At 35.4% G+C, this 14,968-nt stretch overlaps 1 protein-coding gene across 1 annotated transcript in view; it reads left to right on the forward strand.

The window, feature by feature from the left end:
- Positions 1–3,618: 3,618 nt before the first annotated feature.
- The window catches only part of LOC106884037 (uncharacterized), a 36,724-nt gene continuing 25,374 nt past the window's right edge, over positions 3,619–14,968 (forward strand). Inside the window, exon 1 of the mRNA XM_014935246.3 lies at positions 3,619–3,812. The gene's annotated coding sequence lies outside the window, so the exon portion shown is untranslated. The remainder of the gene's footprint in view (positions 3,813–14,968) is intronic.

Raw genomic sequence — 14,968 nt, forward strand, 5'->3', positions numbered from 1 at the left:
GTGTCAAATTAATTCATTTCCCATTTGTGTCAGCTTTATTACTGATCTTGACTCTATTCCATTTCAGATGTGTCCAATGTGATTTTTAAACAAAATTATGACCAAGGAATATTTTCAACGCTTATATCGCTGATTGTTTTTTTTTGTTTGTTTTTTTGTTCTAGAACAGTTTGATTCATAAATACAGCTCATAGAATTTTGCAACAAATTCTGCCGAACCTGCTTGAAATTTATCCTCCTTTCATCTTCATTAACTTCTCTGACAACACAGTCTAGCATATCAACTTTCTCGGCTATTATTGAGTTTCAAACTAATTCCCTTCAGTTCTTTTAAAACATTTGTTTTTGGAAGCATTTTCTTTCACTCTTGTGGTAATTAATACAGAAAAAAAGTTTCAAACATGCCTCACAAATCAAGAGATATGGAAAATCTATACATACAAAACACAGGATGTGTGTCTGTGTGTGTGTTTGTCATGTTGTTAAAACTCAAGACCTACCCAACCGATTTTGATGAAATTTTACGCATGCATTACACAAGCTCCATGGAATGTCATGGGACAAAACAATTTTCAACTTCTTGTCTAATGTAGGCGCAGGGGCAGATAAACTGCATTTTTAAAGCAATTTCACAGCATTAAGGCCTGTAACTTGGAAAGTGTCCACTTGCTTTCCTCCAAATTTGCAACAAACATCAATCAGGCTCCTTGAATTGCTGCTGACTTAAAAAACTGTCCGACGCTGACTATGGGCCCCCCAAAAATGCAGATTAATCAGATTTGAGTATACTGCACTGGGTTTTATCTTTGTTTTAGGCCATTTTCCAACGATAAAATACTGATACTACTTATGCATTATAAGTAGCATATAACATTTCATGAAAACCTTTTTGTCTAATTTGGCAGAGGAAATGCGAAGAACATTAAAATTTTTGTCAGTGCCCTGTTGATACTTCATGTTACCATCCTGTGCACCACTAGGTCATGCACGTGTGTGTGCGGCTGGGTAAAGGCACAACAAACCCATTCATCCATTCTCCAGAAGTGCCCTGTTGATGTTTCACATTTCCAATCCTGCACTACACAGCACGGCCCAACAGCATGTCTGCTTTCTATGTCATCCATGTCTGAACTATACAAGGCAAAATGTTCATACAAAAAAAAAAAAAAAAACTTGTGACTCACAGCCATTTGAGTTTGACCACATGACCACTTCTGAAAACTACACTCACCACCTGCAGTTAGTCCCCCACCCCGTGTTCCCTCCCCCCTTTAGTCAGAGGAGTAAATACAGGGCGTCCCAGAATTAATGATGAGTTGAGTGAAATCGGATGCATTTTTTTTAAAACCCATTTTTATCATGTTTATCATGTTCAATATATGTTAAAAGTGTATAAATTTTGAATTTTGTTTATAATTTTATTTTCATTCCTGTTGGACCCCTCTTATTTGTCCATGACAGCTTTTCTTTTCAATTTGGCTGCAATCATTTTCTTTACCTTCATCCCCATGATGGAGCAATCGTTCAGCTGAGCTTAAAGAACACATTCAGTTAGCAGTTCAGGAGCTAACTCCTGAAATGCTTCAAAATGTGTTCCACAATGCTAAGGAGAGATTTGAAGTGTGCAGAGATACAGACATGTTAAAAATTTTCAATAAAAGTTTGATGTAAAATTTATAAATCTATTTATTTTGGTAATAAACATAAAATTATGTTAGTTTTTGAAAAATTTGCTCAATTTCATTGAAACAGATAGTTAATTCTGGAACACCCTGTAAGGTGTAGTGTTGTTAGTTGTGTTGCTCGAGTAATTATTAAAATCAAAGGTCTTCTCGTAAAGATCCCATCTTTTTGTTAAACATATAGTGTCAAGGAGCATATTATCCAAAATGTATCTCTCCTTTATAGGCATGGCTGTGGTTGAGAAGCCTGCTTTCCAACCATGTTACCTTGGGTCCAGTCCCACTGTGCGGCACGTTGGGCAATTCTCTTTCATTACAGCTCCACGCTGACCAAAGCTTTGTGTATTATAAAATTGCCATTACTGTATTGATACTTCACCAAACAATATACGGAGTTCCTCAAGCATGTTTCTAAATGTATATATGTTGCATGAAATGGGCCTTAAACGTGTTCACTGTGAACCTAATATACATTTTGGTAGTGTCGCCACTGCTATATACTTTGGCCTTACAAATTCTTTAGAGACACATTTATTTTTGAGTGGACATTGTGACCTGTCTCTGTAACTACAACCCAATGAATTTGAATTGTTAATGTCTATGGTTGCTTTGTTTTGATTCAATATTTGTTGTCAAGGCAGGTATGGCTGACCTTAACTGTATTCTAATTAAATATTTTACTGTATCTGCGTGAACTAGAGAAGTACCTTTTCTTTTGAGGGTAAGAAAGCATCCACTTATATATGGGAGAATATACAAATAATAACAACAGACGAGGACAGGTGGTGTAAATAACAAAAGTATATATTAGTATGACGCTCGGGAATACGGAAAGTCTTTGACGTTTCGAGCTACGCTCTTCAACAGAAAGAATACGGAGACAAGGAGAAAAACACGGAGAAAAAAATTATACATTACTGCAGTAGGGTGGGTTAAACCATATCACCTTTCTGATCTTGGACTGATGTTTCTTGATGGGAATACACTCAAAGTACCTTATATAATTGAGAAAAACACTTTTTGGTCAGCATATTCTTGCAATATTCAGTTCTGTTGAATTTGTTGAATAGCAAGAGTAATAAGAGACTGATTCGACCGAAATATAATTATCATTAGTCTGAATATCCTTTCCTCTGACAGTCAACACTAAACGTGTGTATCAGTGATAATACATGTGTGCGTGTAAGATATACACAAACGCTACACAGCAAATAGATCTCCGATGCCTACAATAAGTATTCAGTTGTTTGATCAACTGAGCTACATGATCATTAAATTATCAGGTAAAGGGTTTACTATTATATTGAAAGTACAATCAGGTTGACTCAGTATGACACTGTATGTGACAATGTAGGTCCTTCGAAATGCAAGTACAAACCTTCTGGGTTTCCGCACAGTTTCCACCCGTCCAATTTTCCCAAACTAATGTGTTAACTATTCGGTCATATAATATACAAATATACACGTGCGCGCACACATATATATAAACACATACATGTGTGTGATTGCAAATGATCGTTCTATAAGAAACTGAATTTTATTCAATGAAAGAAAATGTAAAAATACAATAAAATGAAATACTAAAATCATTAAAAAAATTACCAATATTCATTATTGCATTACAAGATGTAGATATTGATTGAATATTCATAATTGGACATCCATTGAAAAGTAAGTTATCGAAAATCAAATTTAATTATTTCACTGAAAAAAATGGAACAGGAAAAAAAAAAGGTTTCAAAAAAATACATTCCGGTGTGGTTGTTCAAGAGGTGTCCATTATCAGATGCCCGGTTTCGTATGAGTGTTTGATGTTCCAAAAGAATTAACTTTAGGTAAAGTGCCAGGGATATTCGGTTAAAATGAAAACAAAAAAGAAGAAGAAAGGAAAAATAAGAAAGAAAGAAATTTTATTCTCAAATATATTAAAACTCGTGAATGAAAGTAACAACACATATTGAACGAAGACGATGAATTACGTGAGCTCCCTATTCATTGTTTAGTGGACGGATACAAAGTGAGGGATCCAAAGCAAGTTTTTCCCTCAACGATCACCAGTGAATTCCAATGTCATCTCATGACTTCGATTACACTGTTGGTGGTGACTATTCATTTCTTTATTTATAAAAGGTAAACTGAAACGGTTTTCTCTCCCTTTTCACACTGCTGTTTCTTGTTTATTTTATTTTATTTTTTTAATATTTTTCAATGTGGAGATTTTGTTTATAATGAAATGTGGAAGATGGTGGGAGAAAGAATAAGAAAATTAGTGTAATTATGTATGGATGTGTCAATGCTTACTGGTCCTGTTCCCTCTCATCTCTCTTATCATTTCTCTTAAACAAACGTACCTCTCTCCCCACCTCTTTCTAACGATGTATATATTTTTTAAATCTCCAAAATGTATCGTGTTTCATATTCTTGCTATTCGGACTAAACATCAACTCGCGTTACGTTTCTGCTGAAGATTATATAGGGAAATTTTACGATTGACTTTTTCTTTGTAAAAATATGTTAATAAATAAATAAATAAGTAAATAATAATAACAACAACAACGACAAGACATAATAATTAAAGAAAATAGAACAAAAAACAAGATGCATTTCATTTTACCCTTATTCTAACATAGCCTGTAAATTATTTTCGTGATTTCTACCCTACGAATAAAGTAGCCAGTTTGATGTCACAGAAATCATCTTGTCTTGGATGGTCGTGTATATTCAAATCTGGATTTGAAGTGCTTTACTTTTAGTCGCAGAGTGTATTATTCATATTAAATCTGTATCCGTTACGATAATTAGGGATAAAAAATATATATGTACTACATATCGATAATCACTTTACAAAGATTAACAGAATTTGATTTAATTTCTACGGAAATGAAGGCCCCAAAGCAAATTATGTCATAATTTTTTTTTTAATGTCTAAGTATCTGAAAACTCCTACAGTTGTCAACAAATTAGATTTTCGTTTTCAACAAAGAGAAATATTTAGAAGTTCCTTTCAACTTTTATAAACTATTTTGATATAACATGAAAAGAAATTAAAATGAACAGGTGGTAGATTATTAGGTAAAATTTACCGATTCTTCGCTATGGGGATTACTTCACAGCATATATTAGCATTTGTCAAATGCTAATGCATTCCTATGGAAGAAATGCTATTTCATAATATATACATGTGACAGAATGGTTAAGCATACGCAATCACCATTTAAAAAATTACACTCGGTTAAAAAACACAACTGTTTGGTATCTATCTATCTTTCTTTCTTTCCTTCTTTCCATCGATATATATCTAAAAACGTGTGTATATATTGGTGTATGTAAAAATATTGCTTGTATGTACATATGCATGTATGTGTGTGCGTGCGCGCGCGTATGTATGTGTATGTATTTGAAAAGCTTTTTTCAATATGAAAAATTAATACTTATGTAAAATAAAATCTTTAATGAAATAGATTTATATAAACGTGTTCTATCAAGTGTCTGCTAATAGTGTTTTTAAAGATGTTCTTTTTTCATAAATTAGTACTTTAAAATTGGAAATCTTTCAAATATTATGACTTTAGCAAGAAATATTTTAAAAATAAATTTTAAATATATACATGTATATACATATATGTTTATATGTGTATGCTTGTTTGTGTGTGAATGTGTGTACATGTATGTACCAATTTGTCCACGAGGGAATGATATCCATCGACTAGTGTAGCAGCATTACAGTCAACTGCTACTAAGATAAAGGTGATAGAAATAATTACTGAGGTATCAAATTGCTGGACCAAGTCATGAAAGTTACAGAAAAGGTCAAAGCTCAACTAATTAGGAAGAGAGTTAGCCTAGATGAGATGCAGTTTGGTTTTGTGCCTGGGAGAATCACTACTGATATATTTGTGCCTGGAAGAAGCACTACTGATATTCCTGGTAAGGCAACTGCAGGAGAAGCATCTTGCCAAAAATAAACATCTCTACTTGGCTTTTGTTGACATGGAGCAAGCCTTTGACTGGGTCCCCCATTCCCTTATCTGGTGGTCAATGCAGAAGCTAGAGCTAGATAAGCGGTTGGTGAGAGCTATACAAACTATGTACAGGGATATCATCAGTAAGGTGAAAGTCAGCAGTAAGGAATTTATGTACAGATAGGAGTTCACCAAGGATGGTTCTCAGCCTACTCTTGTTTATCATAGTTCTTCAGGGTATAATGGAAGAAATTAAGACTGGCTGTCCTTGGGAGATGCTCTATGCTAATGACCTTGTTCTTATAAGTGAATCACTACCAGAACTGGAGAAGAAATTTCAGGTGTGGTAGCAAGGTCTGGAATCAAAAGTTAATTTAGCAAAGACCAAGGTCCTAGTAAGTAGGAAAAACAGAAAAATTACTAATCCCTTTGGGAAGATGGCTCTGCTTGATATATAGAAAAGGTGTAGGAAGAAATTCTATATAGTGTACCTAGTGCAAACTATGGACATAAGAGGTGCAGTGGTATCATAGGAGATTAATAGAGAAAGCAGCTTTTGTGTTCAGGTACAATAAACACTGAGAATACACAGAAAATAGACTACTCAAATGTCTGAGGGTATCCCTAGAAATAGTAGACAACTTCTGTTACCTAGGTAACCAAGTTAGCAGTAGAGGAGGATACTCTAAAAGTGTAGTTGATTGAATAAGAATGGGCTGGGTAAAATTCAGAGAGCTACTACCATTGTTGGTAATAAAGGGCCCCTCCCTCAGAGTGAAAGGCAGATTGTATGATGCCTGTGTATGAACAGCTATGCTACATGGCAGTGAAACATGGGTAGTGACTACAGAGAGCATGTGAAGGCTTGATAGAAATGAAGCCAGCATGCTCCACTGGATGTGCAATGTCAGTGTGCATGTATGACAGAGCATAAGTGTTTTAAGAGAAAAATTGGGTATGAGAGGCATTAGATGTAGTGTGCCAGAGAGAAGACTGTGCTGGTATGGTCATGTGATGCATATGGATGAGGACATTTGCATAAAGAAGTGCTGATCTCTAATTGTGGAAAAAGTAAACCCAGAAAGATATGGAATGAAGTGGGGAAAAAGGATCTTCAGATGTGGAGCCTCACAGAGGAAACGACAAGGGGCCAAAATGTCTGGTGATTTACTGTACTTGAGAAGACATGTTAAATAGTAAAATAGTGGTCATCCATACATGCAGGTGTGTCCTTTATGACCATGTTCTCCCTCACACATACACGCATAATCAGTCTTCTGTCAAAACACTCCTACTACCCATCTTCCCAATACCCCCATCTCACTAATCATGGTCACCACCCACTGTAGGCCCCTCCACTCTCCCTCATGTGCCTATCTGTGCACTCTCCATATTCTAACATATCTACTATACCCTGCTCTCTCTGCCACTCCATTTTCTCTCACCATCGCTTGCTACATGTCTTCTCCATCTCCAAACATCTGCCCTCACACTCTTATGGAACATCCCCTTCTATCCCCTTTGTATACTACATGTACTCCCCTATGAGGGCACACTACTTAATGTTTAGAGTACTTGGTTCACAATCATAAGGTTGTGATTTTGATTCCTGGTGGTGCATTATGTTCTTGAGCAAGACCTTTGCTCTAATCCACTCAGCTACCACAAATGAGTAGTACCTGTATTTCAGAGGGCCAGCCTTGTTACATTTTGTGTAATGCTGAATCCCACTGAGAACTACATTAAGAATACATGTATCTGTGGAGTGCTCAGCCACTTGTACATTAATTTCACAAGCAGGCTGTTCCATTGATCAGATCAACTGGAACCCTTGTCATAACTGACAGAGAGCCAATTATACTCCCCTCCACTGTTCCCTCTAGATAGGTCCAATATATCCCCGGCACCATTTATTTCACTTTCTCTCCTCTTCCCTGTCCTATTGGGGTATCCACATATCTCCCCTATAGTAAGACAACTTTCTCTGTCCCTCTGTTGTACTGTACCTTTCACCTGGCTCACACACACTTCCCTTGGTTCCACTTCCTCTCTCAGCTGAGAGGTCTTTGTCTTGTAAGCTACTTAGTGATCCCTCTGGTGCTGGTGCCAAGCAAAAAGCACCCAATACACTGTGTGTGTGTGTATGTCTTATTTCAGTTTAATTTAGCTCCATGCAATTTAATGTTTCATAGATTCCGTACAGAAACCTATACTGTCAGACTCAATTAACTAAATGGAGAGGTGCAGCAAGTCCAAGAAGACTACTCGAAACTGGCCTGCTATTGGTCAAGATGGGTTACATAGTATTAGAAGTGGAACTGAAATTCCAGCAACACCAAATAGACTAAAAAAAAAATTTCTTGGACTGCATGGCTGGACATGAAGTTGTTGGAGCCCTGCTGCCTGGCTGGTCTTTAAAGGGTTTTGTGCAACATTGGCTGGTGAGTGTGTGTGTGTGTCTATATACCTGCTGTATGAGTGCATAGATATGAGTGTCTGATGCCTATATATATGTATCACTGTTCTGTGAGTGTGGGTGAGAGCTGGTGGCATCAGCTCGCTGGTGTGTTTGTTAGGGTGTGTGTACATATGGGTGCAGATGCATATCAGTCATGTGCATGTTTATATGGGTGTATGTGTTAGTTGTGTATATTGGCTGTGTGTATTAGTTGTGCATATGCATGTATATGTGTCTATGCAAATAGGGGTTTATTGGTCTCTGTACGTGTGTGTGTGCATGTCCAGGTTTAGGATGCCTGTATGGGTGTGTGTGCATATGGATGTTTGGTGAATGTATGTACATTCCTGTATTTATACGTGTATATATAAATGTGTGCATGTCTATTTGAATGGAGATGTGTATTATTTATGTGTGTGTGCATAGGTGTATATGTATGCAAATATATATGTAAACAAGGTTGTATCAAAAAGTTCCTGGACTAGTTATGTTTAATAAAAAATAACTTATCTCCTTCAAAATAGTCACCTTGTGCACCAATACACTGGTCCCAGCATTTCTGCCACTTTTGGAATCTGGCCTGGAAGTTATTTTCTGAAAGCGAGTCGAGGACCTTCTGAGATTCATTCTTGATCTCAATGATAGTATTAAAATGGCAATCTTTGAGCTGCATTTTCATCTTGGGGAAGAGATGGAAGTCTGTAGGTGCTAAATCAGGTGAATAGGCTGGATGTGGAAGAGAGAAGTGATACCATGTTGTTTTTGGTGAGGAGAATCCAGTGACAGTGCATTGTTGTCATGAAAAGTCCAATTTTTCATGCTGCACAGATCCAGTCACTTTTGTCAAATCTTCTCCCTCAAACTCTTCAAAACATTGTTAATTGTCCTCCGATGATCCTCACGCACAAGCTGAGAAGTTTTCTCCACATTTTCAGGGGTGATGCTCATGGTAGGTCTTCCAGATCGCTCATCATCCAGAGACATTCTTCCACTTTTGAAGCACCAGTGCTACTCAAAACATTTCGTACGACCCATTGCCTTGTCACTGTAAGCTTACCAAAGCATGCTCATTGTCTCTGTAGCAGACTTCTCAAGTTTAACATAAAATTTCACATTGGCTCTTTGTTCCAACTTCCTTTCCATGACAAAAACCACAGACTACAGGATACATGTGATCATAAAAACACAAATTTCACAACTTGTGAAATAAACACAGTGATGTCACTTAGCACACACTCTCATGAAGGTCACTGCTAGCTCTCACTGTGTCTGCTATCTGTTGGCATGCTACAGAACTAGTCCAAGAATTTTTTGATACTACTTTGTATATATAGATATGTGTGTGTGTGTGTATATATATATATATATATATATATATATATATATATATATATATATATTTGAACATCATCATTTAACATCCATGGTCCCTGCTGGCATGGGTTGAACAGTTTGGCAGGATCCGATTAGTCCAAGGACTGCATCATGCTCCAGTGTCTGCTCTGGCATGCTTTTTTGTACAACTGGATGCCCTCTCCAATGTCAGCTTTTCAGGGAATGGGAGAATGAGTGTGGGTAAGCAACAACTTTAAAGGTTAGACAGGGTTGAAGGGTGACTGTAGGAAATGGTGGTTAAGGGGTTGGGGATAACCAATGATGCATGAGTGTGGAAGGCAGAGGGCTGCAAAAGAGAGTGAGGGAAGAGCAGGATAGTAATAGTGGTACAGTTGACAAGAGGAGGACAAGAGAGAGATGACATATGATTGGGTAGGTTGCAAGAGTAGGGGTAGGATAGAAACAGGTGTGGTACATGAGGAGGGATAATTTGTTGGCTCTTTGGAGGAGGGCAGGATGATCAATGTAATGTGTGGCTGGAGAGAACAGTATTAATAGATGAAGAATGGATAAGCGAAATGGTTCCATGTAGCAAGAAAAATATATTATCAAGAGTGAGTTGCAGTGAGAGAGATGATAGGTAGAGGGGGTGATTTGAGGAGATTGGGCAAAAGGCCCATTTGTGCACACGCGCACACACACACACACACACATGCACTGTACTTCTAGAATTCAGTTTTGCAGAGGTGTGTGGGTCTTGTGTATCATCAGTCATCTCAGTCTTTTGTTATCTCTTTGAAGCTTAGACTCCTGGGGTCAACCTTCACCACTTTATCTTGGGTCTCCTTCCTCTGCAATCTTCATTCATATTAAGCATTGGCACTTCTTTATACAGCTGTCCTTATCCGTATGCATCACAATTCCATACCAGCGCAGTCTTCTTTCTTGCACACTACATCTGATTCTTCTTATGTTCAGCTTTTCTCTCATCACATTTGTAATGTCATTCATGCAAATTACATTGCACATCCATTGGAGCATGCTCAATTCATTTTTTCTAGTCTTCTCAAGTCCCTTGCATTCAAAGTACTATCATGCAGCATTGCAGTTCTAATACATGCATCATACAATTTACCCTCCAGTCTGAAGGGAAAAAAAACCTATTGTTGCCAACAGCAGTGGTAGCTTCCTGAACTTTCTCCAGTCTTTCTGCAGGGTACAATACTTTTGGAGCAACCACCTCCCTTGCTAATTACATCTATTAGCTAACAAAAGCTATGAACTACTTCTAATGGGCCATCAAGGCATTCAAAAGGGTTTGTTTCCAATGTTTTCATTGGCCTGTAGAGCCAGTGAACACATTGGAAACTTACTCTTTTGAGGTTCTGATGCTTTGATGAATAGGAAGGGACTGATGACTTGTGTTTGTGGATGGATAATAGATAAGATGTGGTGCTGATGAAGGAGCAATAATTCCTGAAATATGCATATACACCGATTACCTTGGTGGAATTTGGACTTAGAATGTAAAGATGGATGAAATCCCACTAAGCATTTTGCCTGATATGTCAACAATTCTGCTAGATTGCTGCCCACCCCAGTAGTAATATCGAGAACAACTTGTTTTAATGATGAAAACAGTCCAGATAGCTCTGAAATTTCTGTTGGAAGATCTAATCCAAACCTTGAAACTTGAAAAACAGACCTTTATCTAGTAAGAGTAATAAGACTAAATATAAATATGCCTAGCCCTGCAATGATCATAACTACCACACCCCAACTAATAGCAATAGAACAGCATTAACCATAGGGAAGATAAATTTTGTAAACCCATCCCACTCTGATTTCAAGTAACCTCTGATGATCCTGGAATTGTCTTCTGGGCATTGAAGAGGCACTTTCCCCCTTCTAATAAGTATTACGAAATATTTAATAGCATATTGTGAAATTAGCACAGTCTACCACACCTTATCTACCTCACAATATACCCACAGCCAACAATAAAAAATTAATTAGTATTGATCATCCTAGTAATTGATGTAACTCTAGCTCCTTGTTAATATATCTCTCTCTGACAATATTATTGGTTTAGAGCCCCCTCCTAACAATAACGTTAATACTGCAATGATTAATGTTTCACCAATTAATAGCTATAATAAGATGTGTAATTTCAAGGATCAATGTAAGTGCCCTCTAAGTAAGCAGTGCAAATTTAGTATATAAATGTTCTGTTCAAGCACCTATAGACTGTTATATAGATTCCACAGCATCTAATTTGGATCTATGTAGACTAGTTATATACATTCTTTTAATAACAAATAGTAATAGCACTTCATTAACTAAATTTATTTTAGATTTCAAGGAAAGAGATATTTCTCTATTTCTAGTTAATTATACATACTGCAGTTATACATACAAAGGGGTTTGGAGTAGGTGTAATTTGTTTTCTATGAAGGCAGTAGAAATCATAATGTGTGAATTTGGTCTTATTTATAAACAAATATAATAAAACTTTTTCCCTATTTCTGTTTAACTAACTCACATAGTTTACACAGAGTTTAATGATAGATTTTTCATTCTCTGTATTACTATAACTTTTCACTGATTATTTTCTATTTTTAACATCTTACACTCTCTACTAATTTTATTCCTATGGAATTAATTTAATTTAATTTAATTTCAACTCTGATTTAATTATATATGCATTCCCTTGGGTGGGGTCATATACCTATGTATTTTGTCAACATATCTCTTATACCTAGCTTTACTTTTCTCATTTATAACTAAACATTGATTTCAAATTTTAACTATCAATTCACCTAATGATGTTTAGCATAATTTCTGAGTTAGGTCATTAACCCTACGTTCTTATTCTCATCTTTCAAAGTCCTTTTTTCGTAATGTTTTTTTTTTTTGTTTCTTGAAAATATTTCTGAGAGTATAATAGTAATTACTACTGTTATCTGAACATTTATCTTTCTTCTCATATATATTGAGTAAATTTCAACCTTTTTAACTTGTTAGCATTAATGACCTAAATATTACAATAGATCATATGTAGGGGAATTAATGAGATTCTTTGTCCCCATGGTTTTATTACTTTTGTTTTTCTTCAGTTGTATGTCAACTTAGTAACTTAGTATGTCATTTATTGCTCTGATCATCTAAGTCACCCTCACTCATTGTATTTATAAGACTGTAGCCACCTTTGTGCACTGTATTACTATTGTTGATTGTCATGAAGAGATGACTGGTGGTATTTTCATTTGACATAGTATGGTTTTATAGAATCCTTATATGACATGTTTTTTAATCATTTTTCTATGATCCAGCATGTTGATTGATTGAGAACAGTTCCACCAGTTATCAAAATGATCATAACTGATTAGTAAAAGTGATACTGCTATTGTTTTCCCTTTTTCATTTTATTATGTGTGTGTGTGTACGTACATATTTATATGTATATATGCACATATATATATATATATATGCACACACATATATATGTATTAAAGAATAAGTGTTTTAGTCATTTGACTGTGGCCATGCTGGATTCTCTGAGAAGATCCAGTATAACCAACTTAATGCTAGCAGTAATACAACATGTAGAACTAGGACTAGGAAGGTTTTGTGATTTAAGCCAGCTTTCAATATGGCCGTAAAAACAAATATGGGTAGGGAATTCTTAAAATTAGTCTCTAGACATTTTCAATCTAGCCATAAGTTTTATAGAATATTTAATAGAAGAACGTTTAAGATCAGCTATTCTTGCTGCAAAAACTTTGCCTCTTTTATTAACCAACACAACAATAAGATAATTGCAAATAACCAGAGTGCTGATTCTTTTCCTAAAAATTTCAATTGCAAAGATGGGACCTCTTGTCCGTTGGATGGAAAATGTCTGGAGAAAGGAATCGTGTATAGAGCCAAAGTGCAGATAGAAGGCTCACACAAATATAGAACTTACACAGGGGCTTCTGAAAATTCTTTCAAAACCCAATTTTATTCTCATAGAAATTCCTTCCGATACCCTGAAAATAGGACAAAGACCAGCCTGGCAAAATATGTCTGGGAATTAAAAGAAAACGAAATCCAACATTTGAACGTGACAGGGAGAATTTTAGATAGAGCATCACCTTACAGACATGGTGCGCATAAAAAACCCATCAAATGTGATTTATGTCTGTTGGAGAAATTCTATATTTTATTCCAGGACAATAGTGCTTTTAATCAAAGACACAAACTCTTGAATTCCTGCAGACATGCACCAAAATTCAAAATGTCAGCTAACAATATACCATATGGATAGTATATAATTTTTGATTCTTGAACTAGTTTTCAATCACACTGTTGGATTTGTATCTTATAATACATGATTTATTTCGCATCGCAAAGATATTGTATATATTTCGACATATTTCTTAAGAAAACCTTCGACTGTTATATGCATATATTATTTTCATGTTTAAGATTCTATTTTTATTTTATTTCATTTTATTGTATTTTATAAACCCATTTAATTGTTTAATTTATAGATAATTCAATATATGGTGTTCTATTTTGCATGTCTTTTATCCAATTTTTATTATTATACACTCAGCAATTCTTAAAAAAAGTTGTTTGTGTATATATATGTCAGGACCAAGATATGTTTTTATGTGGATGTCTGTATTGTTGGCATGCATATATATGTGTATGTTGCATCTATGTATGTGTAAGTAAGCAGGTATGTTTATACTTGTGCACATACATACATGGATGTATATGTATGCATGTATACACTTATATTTGTGTGGATGTGTATTTACGTGCATATTTCCACATATTTATATGTGATCTTATATGTGTATTTATGCTAATATACACTTTTGTATACACATATTTATTTATTTATTTATGTGTTTCAGCCAAGTGGCTGCGGTCACCTATCTTTCTTTTTTCTTTCCTTATGAGAAGTATCCTTTCTTTCCCTATTCATTACTTGTATAGCATCCTTTAACAATGCGTTCCTCTTCTCTCCCCCTTACTTACCTCTTTCCTTCACTAACTGTTATGTTTTGGATCCTTCCTTTTCCTTTCCCCCTCCCTACATTTAAGATATACTTCTCATCTATATAACTTCTATATGTATACACCAAGAGATTTTCGTATGCAGGCATGGTTGTGTGCATATATGTACATGTGTATATGTGTATTTGTGCATATATTTGTCTTACATATATATGCCTGTATATGTATGTAGTCTGTGTGTACGCATCTGTGTATTTTGATGTATATATGTATATTACAGATGGTCTAGTATGTGTATATACTGTTTTAAAATATGTAATGCAGCGTGAACATTTTAATTTTAATTTTAATGTATTAATTGAATTATATTTTGTATATAATTATTTACAATATGTATTTTGAATCCACTTTTCGGTTTAAGGTTTTCTTCAATTTTCATAATAGGATGAATTTATATTGAACTCATTTATTTTGTTTATTTTGTTTGTTGCATGCTTAAGACCGTTAATTGAAAGGACCAA

The sequence above is a fragment of the Octopus bimaculoides genome, chromosome 14 (assembly GCF_046866305.1).
Source record: "Octopus bimaculoides isolate indiv1 chromosome 14, ASM4686630v1, whole genome shotgun sequence".
Classification (NCBI taxonomy): Eukaryota; Metazoa; Mollusca; class Cephalopoda; order Octopoda; family Octopodidae; genus Octopus; species Octopus bimaculoides.